The 14,479-nt window shown below is 47.2% G+C and overlaps 1 protein-coding gene and 1 long non-coding RNA gene across 4 annotated transcripts in view; one reads left to right on the top strand and one right to left on the bottom strand.

Annotated features, from left to right (window-relative positions):
- Positions 1–14,479, top strand: part of LOC308459060 (zinc finger protein 653-like) — a 78,837-nt gene that overhangs the window by 26,807 nt on the left and 37,551 nt on the right. The window lies entirely within an intron of this gene.
- LOC308459202 lies at positions 8,343–10,253 on the bottom strand. The gene is made up of 2 exons (XR_013977894.1): positions 9,184–10,253; positions 8,343–9,147 (listed from the first exon to the last, which is right to left on the bottom strand). It is a non-coding gene; the product is annotated as an uncharacterized lncRNA (long non-coding RNA).

The raw sequence follows: 14,479 nt of genomic DNA, 5'->3' as shown, positions 1-14,479 counted from the left end.
CCTCCTTTGTAATGTTTTATTTTGAAATCTTTTAAGGTAATATTTTAGTTCCCTGTTAATTATGTTGCTTTGACTGTATACTTTGTATTTGTCTTTTTTTCAGAAATGTTTGATTGTGGATTGTTTTACTGATGTTTTCATATGCTGCAAACTGCTTTGAGATTTTTCTTAGAATATAAAGCAGTATAGAAATGAAATATATAATAATAATAATAATAATAATAGCTTGCCCCTTACATTCCTGGACCCTTGTGGGTGCCTGAAGGAAAACCTGCTTCTTGGACCATCGCTTCCTTCCCATTTTGGAACCCAAAATCCGACGGGCCTGTGGCAATTAAAGTTTCAACTCAGCTCCTAAAGGCTCCTTCAGGGAGTGTTGTGGCAAATGTGGTATGCAATCAATTGCTAAAGAAGAAACGCATAGGAATTCTGTAAAGCGATTGGTTCACCCTAGAGGTGTTAACTTTTGCGTTTTCCCACAGCTGGAATCGGTGTTCAAATCCTTCGAGGCCTTGTCCGAAGACGAGAAGCTTACGAAGCTGTCGACGCTTAAACTGCGGTACTTTACGCCAAGAGAAATAGCAAATCTACAGGGATTTCCTCCTGAATTTGGTACGTGCCCAGTTAAACTACTACTGCAAATGCTAATTGTTGAATAGTGGAAAAGATGGACGAAGGACACAGCTCTGTTGGATTCACAGCTCTTTATTGCAGCAGTTAGAACTGCTCCTGGAATCAGACCGACTGCAGCCTAGCTGGCTGTTTTATATACTACTAAGTAACTTGAAACAGGGGGACACGGGTGGTGCTGTGGGTTAAACCACAGAGCCTAGGGCTTGCCGATCAGAAGGTCGGTGGTTCGAATCCCCGCAATGGGGTGAGCTCCTGTTGCTCGGTCCCTGCTCCTGCCAACCTAGCAGTTCAAAAGCACATCAAAGTGCAAGGAAATAAATAGGTACCACTCCGGCGGGAAGGTAAACGGCATTTCCATGCGCTGCTCTGGTTTGCCAGAAGCGGCTTAGTCATGCTGGCCCCATGACCCGGAAGCTGGACGCCGGCTCCCTCGGCCAATAAAGCGAGATGAGTGTCGCAACCCCAGAGTCGGCCACGACAGGACTTAACGGTCAGGGGTCCCTTTACCTTTACCTAACCTGAAACAGTAACAACTCACAACTAGCTATCCAATCAGGAGCAACAGTTTTCAATCCTTCATTTACATACTGGTGGCCTTGAGTGAGAACTACCACTAATCTTAATACATAATGCTCATAGTAATAATAATAGCCCATCTATAAAACAAACTGGACCCATTTTTGGATTATTTTGGGTGGAATTCAAAGTACCAAGGGCCCCATCAGTGCAAACATTTCTGCCTAGCCTGGTGAAATCTCCCCTTTCCTCCTAACCTGTCCTGACCCTGAGCTCCCAATCTTGGCAGCGTGTGGGGTGGGAGAACTGGCTCCCACTAGTGTAACTATATCACCATCAATCTTTATTACGGTCAAGAGACCCAACAAATCGTTACAAAGCAATGCACAATTCAGGCAGCCTACCTCCAGGTTAAATAAGCATTTTAATAATAATATCTTTATTGTCATTGCCCCCTTCGGGGACAACGAAATTACTTGACTGCTCCATAAAAACACTAATTAATCAATACAGTATAATACAGCAAGGGAGATTAGATGACTTTCAAAGTCCGGGCTTCCCATTCAGGAGAAGAAGCTGTTCTTAAGACGGCTCGTTCTTGTCTTCATCGTCCTGTATCTCCGTCCCGACGGCAAGAGCTCGAAGAGACAGTGACCAGGATGCGATGGATCTTTTACTATGTCCAGTGCCTTCCTATGGCACCTTGTGGCATAAATCTGCTCTAAGGTGGAGAGTGGGCAGCCAACAATGCTCTCTGCTGCCTTAACAACCCTGCACAACCCCATCCTGTCCTGGGTAGTATGGCTGAGTCAGGAATAATTGGTGTCAGCCAAGTTTCTGTAAGCAGCAGAAGACAGCGTTCACTCACAGTTTCCTCCATTGCTATCCACAATTTCCACTCCTTCAGCTTATTCACCAAAGATGTCACATTCGCATAGAAAATGCTGGGAAGCGGTAAGTTATAATGTTGTGTCTTCAACCTTAATTGCCTTAATCGCCTTCCTCCTCTACAGCCTCTCTTCTGTTTACGGTCTCTCCTGCGTCTCTTTACTCCCCAGTTCTTTGAAGTCATAAAATCTTCCTTGCAGACGCGGAGACACTCACAATTTGTGCAGCACTCACTCCGTAGCCGAATAGATAACATGTCCTGCCGACTATAAACAAGTCTATTTTGGCAGGACAAAAAAGCCAAATTCTGAGTTGAGGAGCAACCAGCCGCAGCATCTGCACGCGCCGCCATGTTAATTTTGTTCGGAATATAGGGATCATTGGTTCTTGCAACCACCGATAAAAACTTTGCCACTGCTAATGTTCTAGCGTTTGTCCGGTCTTCCAATAGGAACCTGACATAGTAAGGGAAAGGTACCAGCAAGGGTAATATCAGCTCAGCCGTGTTGGTCGAAGGTCAAGATGGCGTTGTTAGTGGTAGCATCGACTTGAGCTCCGCACTGTTATACAGTGGTTTTGCTCCTTTTTCCTGGGCCGTGTTCAGAAAGTGGTGGTGGGGGATGAGTGTTCAGACCCCTGGGCCCTCACTTGTGGGGTGCCTCAGGGTTCCGTCCTCTCCCCCATGCTTTTTAACATCTATATGAAGCCGCTGGGAGAGAGCATCAGGGGATTTGGGCTGGGTGTTCATCAGTATGCGGATGATACCCAGCTCTACCTCTCCTTTAAATCAGAACCAGTGAAGGCGGTGAAGGTCCTGTGTGAGTGTCTGGAGGCAGTTGGAGGATGGATGGCGGCTAACAGATTGAGGTTGAATCCTGACAAGACAGAAGTACTGTTTTGGGGGGACAGGGGGCGGGCAGGTGTGGGGGACTCCCTGGTCCTGAATGGGGTAACTGTGCCCCTGAAGGACCAGGTGCGCAGCCTGGGAGTCATTTTGGATTCACAGCTGTCCATGGAGGCGCAGGTCAATTCTGTATCCAGGGCAGCTGTCTACCAGCTCCATCTGGTACTAAGGAAAAGACCCTATCTGCCCTTGTACTGTCTCGCCAGAGTGCTGCATGCTCTAGTTACCTCTTGCTTCGATTACTGCAATGCAGGGCTACCTTTGAAGGTGACCTGGAAACTACAACTAATCCAGAATGCGGCAGCTAGACTGGTGACTGGGAGTGGCCGCCGAGACCATATACAGTGGTACCCCGCAAGACGAATGCCTCGCAAGACGGAAAACCCGCAAGACGAAAGGGTTTTCTGTTTTGGAGGCGCTTTGCAAGACGAATTTCCCTATGGGCTTGCATCGCAAGACGAAAGCCCATAGGGAAATGCTGGCGGTCGGGAGCAAAGACTTTCGCCCACAGCCGGCCTTCAGAAGAGGACCTCTTCTGAAGGCCGGCGGGGGGCAAATGTCTTTGCTCCCCCCCGCCTGCCTTCCCCCCCCGCCTGCCCCGGGTGATCTTAAAATGCTGGCGGGCGGGAGCGAAGCGTTCGCTGCCGACCCCCAGCATTTTAAAACGCTGTTCCGAAGCGGGGCGGGGGGCGGGAACACCTTCTGAAGGCGGGCGGGGGGCGAAAGTCTTTGTCCCCCCTGCCTGCCTTCCCAGGGGCTTTTAAATCGCCCCGGACAGCAGAGAAGTCCTCCGCTGTCCGGGGCGATTTTAAAATGCCGCCCGCCAGCATTTTAAGATCGCCCGGACAGCGGAGAAGTCCTCCGCTGTCCTGGGGTTTTTTAAAATGCTGGGGGTGGGAAGAAAAGCCCTTGTCCCCCCCCCAGCCTTTAGAAGAGGTCCGGGGACAGACTGTCCCCGGACCTGGTCTGAAGGCGGTTTCCCTAGGAACGCATTAATTGATTTTCAATGCATTCCTATGGGAAACCGTGCATCGCAAGACGAAAAACTCGCAAGACGAAGAGACTTACGGAACGAATTAATTTCGTCTTGCGAGGCACCACTGTAACACTGGTCTTGAAAGCCCTACATTGGCTCCCAGTATGTTTCTGAGCACAATTCAAAGTGTTGGTGCTGACCTTTAAAGCCCTAAACGGCCTCGGCCCAGTAGACCTGAAGGAGCGTCTCCACCCCCATTGTCCAGCCCGGACACTGAGGTCCAGCACTGAGGGCCTTCTGGCAGTTCCCTCACTGCGAGAAGCCAAGTTACAGGGAACCAGGCAGAGGGCCTTCTCGGTAGTGGCACCCACCCTGTGGAATGCCCTCCCATTAGATGTCAAAGAGATAAACAACTACCTGACATTCAGAAGACATCTTAAGGCATCCCTGTTCAGCGAAGTTTTTAATGTGTGACATTTTAGTGTATTTTTGGTCTCTGTGGAAGCCGCCCAGAGTGGGTGGGGAAACCCAGCCAGATGGGCGGGGTATAAATAACAAATTATTATTATTATTATTATCAGTTGATGCGGTTTTATTATTTTTATCAGTCTTTTATTAGCTTTTATCAGCCGCTGTATTTTATCTCTGCCATTTGGCAGCTATTATATTCACAAAGCTTGAGTCAAGGGCTTGAGTTAAAGGTCTTAGAGAAAGTCTTGGCAAGTCCCGGAGAAAGCCTTAATTAGCTCCAGCTCAACTAAACCTACCAACTACTTATCAGCAGGAGTGGAGATTAAACACCCTATCGTGGGAGGATGCCAAGCTTCCAGATTTACAGCAGAAATTAGTAGCGGCTCTATCTCTGGGGAAATGTCTAGGAAAAAGAAGCGACCGGCCTCATCTCCACACGTGAGCCCACAGCAGAAGAGCAAGCAGAGTAAAATGGACGATTTTGTAACTATATAGAGCCAGCGTGGTGTTGTGGTTAAGAGCGGTGGACTCGTAATCTGGTGAACCGGGTTCGATTCCCCACTCCTCCACATGCAGCTGCCGGGTGACCTTGGGCCAGTCACACTTCTTGAAGTCTCTCAGCCCCACTCACCTCACAGAGTGTTTGTTGTGGGGGAGGAAGGGAAAGGAGATTGTTAGCCGCTTTGAGACTCCTTTGGATAGTGATAAAGCGGGATATCAAATCCAAACTCTTCTATATAGTTGAATCTGGCCCACAGCCTGTTGTCCATCCTTCAGATTTTACTGGTGATGCCATGAGGGCAGGACTCTGGAGCAGTTATCCAGAGCCCCACTCAGCAATATGAGCAAGACAGAAATCTAAATTCTTAGTGAGTGCTGCTCTTATGCTATTTGATGTAAAGGTAAAGGTAAATGGACCCCTGACCATTAGGTCCAGTTGTGACCGACTCTGGGGTTGCGGCGTTCATCTCGCTTTATTGGCCGAGGGAGCCGGCGTACAGCTTCTGGGTCATGTGGCCAGCACGACTAAGCCGCTTCTGGCGAAACACAGCAGCGCACGGAAACGCCGTTTACCTTCCCGCCGGAGCAGTACCTATTCATCTACTTGCACTTGGACGTGCTTTCGAACTGCTAGGTTGGCAGGAGCAGGGACCGAGCAACGGGAGCTCACCCCATCGTGGGGATTCGAACTGCCGACCTTCTGATTGGCAAGTCCTAGGCTCTGTGGTTTAACCCACAGTGCCACCCGTGTCGCTCTTTGATGTACCTATTAGTAATTCTTCATCAGCATATGAATGGTCCCATCGAAACAGTTTGTTATCCGGAAAAACTGTTCTGGTCAATTCTGTGTCCAGGGCAGCTGTCCACCAGCTCCTTCTGGTATGCAGGATGAGACCCTCCCTGCCCGCAGACTGTCTCGCCGGAGTGGCGCATGCTCTAGTTATCTCCCGCTTGGACTACTGCAATGCGCTCTACATGGGGCTACCTTTGAAGGTGACCCGGAAACTACAACTAATCCAGAATGTGGCAGCTAGACTTGTGACTGGGAGCGGCCGCCGAGACCACATAATACCGGTTCTGAAAGATAGTCACTGGCTCCCAGTACATTTCCGAGCACAATTCAAAGTGACCTTTAAAGCCCTAAACGGCCTCGGCCCAGTAGACCTGAAGGAGCGTCTCCACCCCCATCGTTCTGCCCGGACACTGAGGTCCAGCTCTGAGGGCCTTCTGGCGGTTCCCTCCCTGCAAGAAATAAAACTACAGGGAACCAGGCAGAGGGCCTTCTTGGTAGTGGCACCTGCCCTGTGGAATGCCCTCCCATCAGATGTCAAAGAAATAAACAACTACCAGACTTTTAGAAGACATCTGAAGGCAGCCCTGTTTAGGGAAGCTTTTCATGTTTAACAGACTATTGTATTTTAATATTCTGTTGGATGCAGCCAAGAATAGCTGGGGAAACAGCGGGGTATAAATAAAAAATTATTATTATTATTATTCTACATTTTCAGATCGTCCATTATCGCACAGTTACAAGATTGTGACTGTTGAAAGGCATGTTTGCCTCTTTCAATACAGATGGACTATATTGTCTTATTTTGTTCATGCAACAGTGATAAACAGTCACAGAAAATAAAAGTCTAAGAATTGCTACGCTTGGAGCTTCTATTATTGCACAATTACAGAATTGGGACTACTGAAAGGCTTGTTTGCCTCTGTGATATTGACTGACTACCTTCTCTAATTTTGTTCATACAATATTGATTTATTTTATTTGTATCTCCATCGTATTTTCTCTGTTTAAGAATTGGGAAATAATACAGGTTTGATATATTTTTTTAGAATATTATTAGCCACGTGTTGCCTGTTATTGCTTAAAGAAACCTAAATGGGAGCAGGGCTGACTTATCACATGTTGAAATTTTGTGAAATAATACACATTACCGTCCAAATTGGTGGAGGTGGACAGTAAGACTATCAAGTCCCAAATCTGAAATGGGACAAACCGCATTCATGGTATTCCAGATTTATAGAACTGGCTCCAGTAGAGCAATCAGTTTTGGGATTTATTTCTTTTCATAAAGTGCTTTAGGAGTTTTGTTCGCAATCAAGCCCGTATATACATTTTGTCAAATAAAATAAAAGTCTCCTAAGCAAGGGGGCAAGAGATGTCGGCTGCTGTTTCCAAATTGGATCAAACAGGAAAATGACTCCAAATTTGGCAAACCTCTCCTTTGCCAAGCAGGACAAAGCAAGACAAACTTTCCCTAAAAATGGGAATATTTGGGAGCGAGCCACTTTTCAGCATAGCAAATACTACTGCTAGACAGTTAAAGTCAAGAAGCATTGTGAGACTAATTGTAAAGGTAAAGGGACCCCTGACCATTAGGTCCAGTTGTGACCAACTCTGCGTTGCAGCACTCATCTCGCTTTATTGGCCAAGAGAGCCGGCGTACAGCTTCCGTGTCATGTGGCCAGCATGACTAAGCCGCTTCTGGCGAAGCAGAGCAGCGCACGGAAATGCCGTTTACCTTCCTGCCGGAGCGGTACCTATTTATCTCCTTGCACTTTGACGTGCTTTCTAATTGCTAGGTTGGCAGGAGCAGGGACCGAGCAACGGGAGCTCACCCCGTCACAGGGATTTGAACTGTCGACCTTCTGATCGGCAAGTCCTAGGCTCTGTGGTTTAACCCACAGCGCCACCTGTGTCCATGCCAGATTTCCATCTTTCATTAATCAGGTCCTGTAGAGATTATGTGCACCAGATATTAAGACACCAGGAATTCCAAAATGTAGAGACGGTCACAGCAGTATAAGTAAAATAACTGAATGCAGTGCATTTTATACATGTTGAATCAGGAGAACGTTTGACTGATGTACCTCCGAAAACAAATGCAAAGAACTTCACTGCTAGAAATATGAAGTTGTTGCGCTTGGAATTGAGAAAATTCCTACGATGGAGGGAACTTGCATTTGCTTTTAATTATCTGTTGTTTTTTGCTTGTCATAGGTTTTCCTGACAAAGTAACCACAAAGCAGCGATACCGCCTGCTGGGAAACAGCCTCAATGTACACGTGGTTTCTAAATTAATCTCGATTCTGGTCGGGTAACGTTGGAACGGGATCAAGGGGAACTGACATCCTGCTACATCAAAAGATGGATTGCTTCTTTGGAAAAATGCTCCCCACGGGTAGTTGCTAATGTTTAACATCATGATAACCTCAGGTATTTGCAATCTCCAAATGAATATTTAGCCCTTAGTTTGCATGACCTCCGAAATCGCATCTTCAACCAGGACGCCAATCAAGACGGAACATCAATTATTGCTGCCTGCTGTTCTATTTGGTACCCGCAAATTAAGGTCAACCATTCAAGGCCCCATTACCTAGAGACCCTGACTTTGAATCATGGTTCCAACAGATGTTCCTCAGCATCCTTAGAGTAAGGTTACCAGATTTTTACCTCTCTCTTTTTTCCTTTCTCCTCCTGTGATGAGGCTGCATTTTAATGTTTTCATGTTGTATTTTAATCTTGTTTTTAAGTTGTATTCATTCAACTTGTTTTTATTATTGGCTGTTAGCCGCCCTGAGCCTGGCCTTGGCTGTGGAGGGCAGGGTATAAATAAAATTTATTATTATTATTATTATTATTATTATTATTATTAATGAATCCGGGGGCACTTTTCAACTTCAGTAGGAATGATAGGATTTTGTCAGGGGACTGATTTGTAAATCCGGGGACTGTCTCCAGGAAACGGGGACATCTGGTAACCTTACCTGGAATTCCTCCTATGGAACAAAAATGCATTTGTGGAGGCAAGCAGGTCAAGGATATCATGAATTACCTGCTGAATTGCCCGTGTTACGGAAATTACGGGGGGGGGGGAGGGCACATCTTTAAAGTTGTTAAATGTTACAAATATTATGCATAAATTTATCCTTTCGACTTGACAGCTCAGGGAAGTTACCTAGCTTTAAAAATAATATAAAATCAATTCCTGTGCCAGTTTCCTCCATTCCAAAGCTATTTTCCCCTTGAAAAGGGACTCCAGGAAGTTCCCAGAGGTGACAATTGCTGAGCTGATTGTTGGCCAAGGAAAGCCTAATCCCAGCACCAGACTTGCCAAGGGATCCAGACATGCAAAGGAAGTTCTATTGTACTTTGGGTGGTGGGACTTCAGAGGTGTTTGCCTGTGCTAATCTTATACCTGAGTCTTGCCCTGACATGTCTGCTTATGCTAATCTTGTACCAAGGACTTGTCTTGACATGTTTGCCAAGGTTAAACTAGTGTAACACCTGTCTACCCCTCCCCTTTGGTGACATGTCAGTGATGTAGCAAGGATGCTGTACGAACTGTATTCTGGGATATGGTGGGAAAGTTTTAAAAGTCCTTGTCACCCCATCCTCGGGGTTCAAAATTCCTCTTGGAACCTGTTGCGCAATAAACTTTGGTCTACAGCTATTTGCTCTGGTTGGCTGGCCTCCTTCCTTTATTCCACAGGGACCCGCGGGCTCTGCCCGACGAGATGGGTAACTGAGCAGCCTCACACCTAGATTTTTCCGTAACACCCGTTTTATACCGCACCCAGAGAATTTATTTTATCGTCTATTAACTGTTTCTCAGGCCGATTCCCCCCCAGGAAGTAACACACTCTTGCTGATAAAGATCTGAAAGTTACACACCTGGTAGACAAGTTTACACTGGCAGCTAAGAAGCTCTGTTCCTGCTTTTTTGTTTGTTTGTTTCTTTTAAGCCAGGTAGCGCCCATGGGTCTCAAACCGCTGGAAGCGATTAGGGGATCTACGCAATGCTTTGGTCAATGGAACCGCTGGGCTGAACTGGCTCGTCTGTTCCTGCTTTGTTAATGTATTCTAATTTTAAAACTATGCTGTAAAAAATAGACTAAATCAGACTAAACAACAGACTACAGGGTTTGATTGGTCCTCAGTTGTGGGACTTGGCGGCGAGGCCCTTAGGACCTCGGATGGTGGTTTTAGGCCTTGGCAAGGTATCCTTTAGTCTATCATCAAGTCAGGGGGATGCATTCATGCTCCCTCCCCATGCGGTGGTGCTTGCAGGGCCCGTTAAAGGGCAAAAACGGAGTCCCTGGACCCAGAACAGCAGCATGTAGGACAAACTCCCGGGACGAGGTTGATTGAAGGGCAGGCTGTGTAAGTTTGCGCTTTGCAGTCCCCTCTCACTGGACCTCATCTGCCTACATATTCTCTGCCAGGTGGGCTGAGAGGGTTTGCCTGCCAAGGCCTGTGCCAAGTTTCCCATGTCTGAAGCTCAATAAAGTCATGGCCAATTCGAACCCCATACTCTGGTCTCTTGTCTCATCATTTGGGGTAAAGGGGTGGCCACCACAGACAGGGTTTAGCGTGTGTGCCCGCAATTTCCGCCCTCCCTTCCCCACAGGTGGGCTGGGTTTGCAGCACCGAGCTGGGCTCACCGGGGCAGGTGCCACCCATCTGCTTGAGCTGGCCTTTGACCCATCCTTTGCCAGGGAGGACAATGGACGGCCGGCCAGGGGTGGGGTTAAGACCAAAGAAAAGAGGCTGACCCTGTTGTCCAAGCCTCTTTTGGTTTTCTTCCTTCCAGGATCACCCACCCCCTCCCTCCCTCCAATTAATAATTTCTTGCCTACATAATTTCTTCCTAGGTCAGCGATCTTCAGGTTAATGATTCTTTCCTTACAGGCTAATATTTTGCATTTCAGGTCAGCGGGCTCTGCTGTGGTCCTAAGATGCTTGCTGTATTCAGAACCGGGAAGGAATTTCCCCTGCATTGGCAGGTTTCGCCTTCCCCGTAGCATTTAGTCACAACTTTGGCGGTTTTTAGGACTTGGCAATGTGTCCTTTAGTCTAACATCAAGTCGGGGGGAGATGCATCCATCCTCCCTCCCCATGCGACGGTGCTTGCAGGGCCCGTTAAAGGGCAAATACCGGGCGTCCCTGGCCCTAGCGCGGCGGCCTGTAGGTCAAACTCCCGGCAGGAGGTTGGTGGAAGGGCAGGCTGTGTAAGTTTGCGCTTTGCAGTCCCTTCTCACTGGACCTCATCTGCCAGCATATCCTCAGCCGGGCGGGCTGAGAGGGTTGCCTGCCAAGGCCTGTGCCAAGTTTCCCACGTCTGAAGCTCGATAAAGTTGTGGCCAATTTGAACCCCATATTCTGGTCTCTTGTCTCATCATTTGGGGTAAAGGGGTGGGCACCACAGACAGGGTTTAGCGTGTGTGCCCACAAACAGCTTTACACATACAGCTCAGTTACTGGAGACACCAAAAGGTAAGATACAACAGCTGTTTTGAGTAAAACTAAGGCGTAAACTGGCTATGCTGGCCGGATCAAGGACAAAAGGGGGAGCTAGTCTCAAACGTTTGTTGGGGGAGACCTAGGTTTTTTTTGGGGGGGTCATTTGTCCTGTCTTCACGCTTTTTATGATGGAGGACCGCTGTAGCCACCCCCAACGACACGTTCTCAAGATGGAGGGGGAGGGAACAGCTGCAGTCGCCTGCGGTTCCTGCGCAATGTTTGCCATCTTGCCAAAGGTTGCAGGCAGCTTTACCTGCAGCAATTGTATGTTGATTGCCCTCTTAGAAGACAAAGTCCAGCAACTGGAGGAACGTGTAGCTACGCTCCAAAGAATTAGAGAGCTGGAGCTCTTCTTGGAAGCAACAGAGAACACTGTCTCCACCAAGGAGGAGACAGGGGACTCCCCTGAGAAGGAGGCTAGTTCACCAACACAGGAGCCAGATATATGGAGAAACGTGACTCAAAGAAGTAGGAGGCCCAGGGTTTGCTCTGATTGTTTAGAAATACACAATCGCTTTGAAGTCCTCTCCCCTAGCATGGAAGACGAAGAACAGACTCCATTTGAGGATCTCTCCCTCATTACAGTCGATCAGGTATATGAAGACGAGCAGCAAAGTCAGTCCTCAGGGAATGTGCAGGCGACCTTGGAACGGACAGCTCACGGAAGAACCCCGACCAAACCTAAGAGGAGGCGTGTAGTGGTGATAGGGGATTCCCTACTGAGGGGAACAGAAGCAGTGATCTGTGGGCCTGACAAGATGTCTCGGGAGGTGTGCGGTCTCCCCGGGGCTAAGATCCAAGATGTAACTGAACGACTGCAAGGAATCATAAAACCCACTGACAAATACCCCTTCCTCTTGGTTCATGTGGGAACCAATGACACTGCAAGCAATAGCCTCCAGAAGATCAAAAGAGACTACGAGGCTCTGGGCAGGAAATTGAAGCAATTAAATGCACAAATTGTCATCTCATCTGTTCTCCCAGTTGAATGACGTGGCCCAGGGAGAGAGGGAAAAATAGTGGAAGTGAACAGCTGGCTTCGCAAATGGTGTAAACAGGAACGGTTTGGATTCTTAGATCACGGACTGCAGTTTCTTGAAGATGGACTTCTGGCAAGCGATGGGCTGCACCTCACAACGGTTGGGAGGAATGTTTTTGCCAAAAATCTCAGAAACCTCATCAGGAGGGCTTTAAACTAACTAATGTGGGGGAGGGAGACAGTGCTCCTGAAGGTAGGAGTCTATCAATTGATGAAGATGATCATCCAAATGTCATAGACCAAATGGAGCAAACAGCACGCAGACCTAGTGGTGGGAGGAAAAAATCCTTAAATAAGAGACACGGAGGAATGATTAATGGACTTCAATGTCTGTACACTAATGCGCAAAGCATGGGAAATAAACAAGATGAGCTTGAGCTCTTGGTACAGCAAACTAAATATGACATAATAGGCATCACTGAAACCTGGTGGGATAAGTCCCACGATTGGAATGTAATAATGGAGGGATACAATCTATTTCAGAGAAACAGACCAGACAAGAAAGGAGGAGGAGTGGCGTTATATGTCAGGGAGGTGTATACCTGTGAAGAGATCCAAGATTTAGAACCTCAAAGCCAAAGTGAGAGCATTTGGGTCAAAATTAAGGGAGAGAAGAATAACAGAGACCTCATTGTGGGAGTTTACTATAGATCCCCAAGCCAAACGGAGGACATAGATGATGCCTTCCTGGAACAGATGGCCAAGCATGCAAAAGGAAGGGAGATAGTAGTAATGGGGGACTTCAATTACCCGGATATTTGTTGGATGTCAAACTCAGCCAAGAGCATAAGGTCAAACAGATTCCTCACTGGCCTTGCAGACAACTTCATTGTCCAGAAAGTGGGAGAAGCAACAAGAGGAACAGCCATTTCAGATCTGGTCCTAACCAATGTTGATGACCTGGTTAGTGGGGTAGAAGTGGAAGGATCATTAGGCGCGAGTGATCATGCTCTTCTGAAGTTTACTATACAGCGGAAAGGAGCAGTCAAGCATACTAGGACTCAATTTCTTGACTTTAAGAAAGCCGACTTCATAAAACTTAGGGAAGTGCTGGGTGAGATCCCATGGACAGTAATACTAAAAGGAAAGGGAGTTCATGATGGCTGGGAGTTTGTTAAGAGGGAGATAGTAAAAGCACAACGTCAGGCAATACCAATAAGACGGAAACATGGAAGGTGCCTAAAGAAGCCAGGGTGGCTATCTAAAGAACTTTTAACTGAGTTAAGATTAAAAAAGGATGTGTACAAAAAATGGAAAAGGGGGGAAACCACCAAAGAGGAATTCAAACAAATAGCCAGCACGTGTAGACACAAAGTCAGAAAAGCTAAAGCACAGAATGAACTCAGGCTTGCTAGAGAGGTTAAAAGCAACAAAAAAGGCTTTTATGGGTATGTCCGTAGCAAAAGGAAGAACAAAGAAACAGTGGGGTCACTCAGAGGAGAAGATGGTGAAATGCAAACAGGGGACACAGAAAGGGCTGAACTCCTCAATGCCTTCTTTGCCTCAGTCTTCTCCGATAAAGAAAACAATGCCCGACCTGAAGAATTTGGAGCAAATGATTCGGCAGAGGAAACACAGCCCAGAATAACTAAGGAGATAGTACAAGAATACTTGGCTAGTTTAGATGTATTCAAGTCTCCAGGGCCAGATGAACTGCATCCAAGAGTATTAAAAGAACTGGCAGATGTGATCTCAGAACCACTGGCAGTCATCTTTGAGAATTCCTGGAGAACAGGCGAAGTCCCGGCAGACTGGAGGAGGGCAAATATTGTCCCTATTTTCAAAAAGGGGAAAAGAGAGGACCCAAATAATTACCGCCCAGTCAGTCTGACATCAATACCAGGGAAGATTCTGGAGCAGATCATTAAGCAAACAGTCTGTGAGCACCTAGAAAGGAATGCTGTGATCACCAATAGTCAGCATGGATTTCTGAAAAGTAAGTCATGTCAGACTAACCTGATCTCGTTTTTTGACAGAATTACAAGCCTGGTAGATGAAGGGAACGCAGTGGATGTAGCCTACCTTGATTTCAGCAAGGCATTCGACAAGGTGCCCCATGATATTCTTGTAAAGAAGCTGGTAAAATGCGGTCTTGACTATGCTACCACTCAGTGGATTTGTAACTGGCTGACTGACCGAACCCAAAGGGTGCTCATCAATGGTTCCTCTTCATCCTGGAGAAGAGTGACTAGTGGGGTGCCACAGGGTTCTGTCTTGGGCCCGGTCTTATTCAACATCTTT

The sequence above is a fragment of the Podarcis pityusensis genome (assembly GCF_964106645.2).
Source record: "Podarcis pityusensis genome assembly, chromosome: 12".
In the NCBI taxonomy this organism is placed as follows: Eukaryota; Metazoa; Chordata; class Lepidosauria; order Squamata; family Lacertidae; genus Podarcis; species Podarcis pityusensis.
Note: the sequence above shows the minus strand (reverse complement) of the source record. Positions and strands in the feature narration are given on the sequence as shown.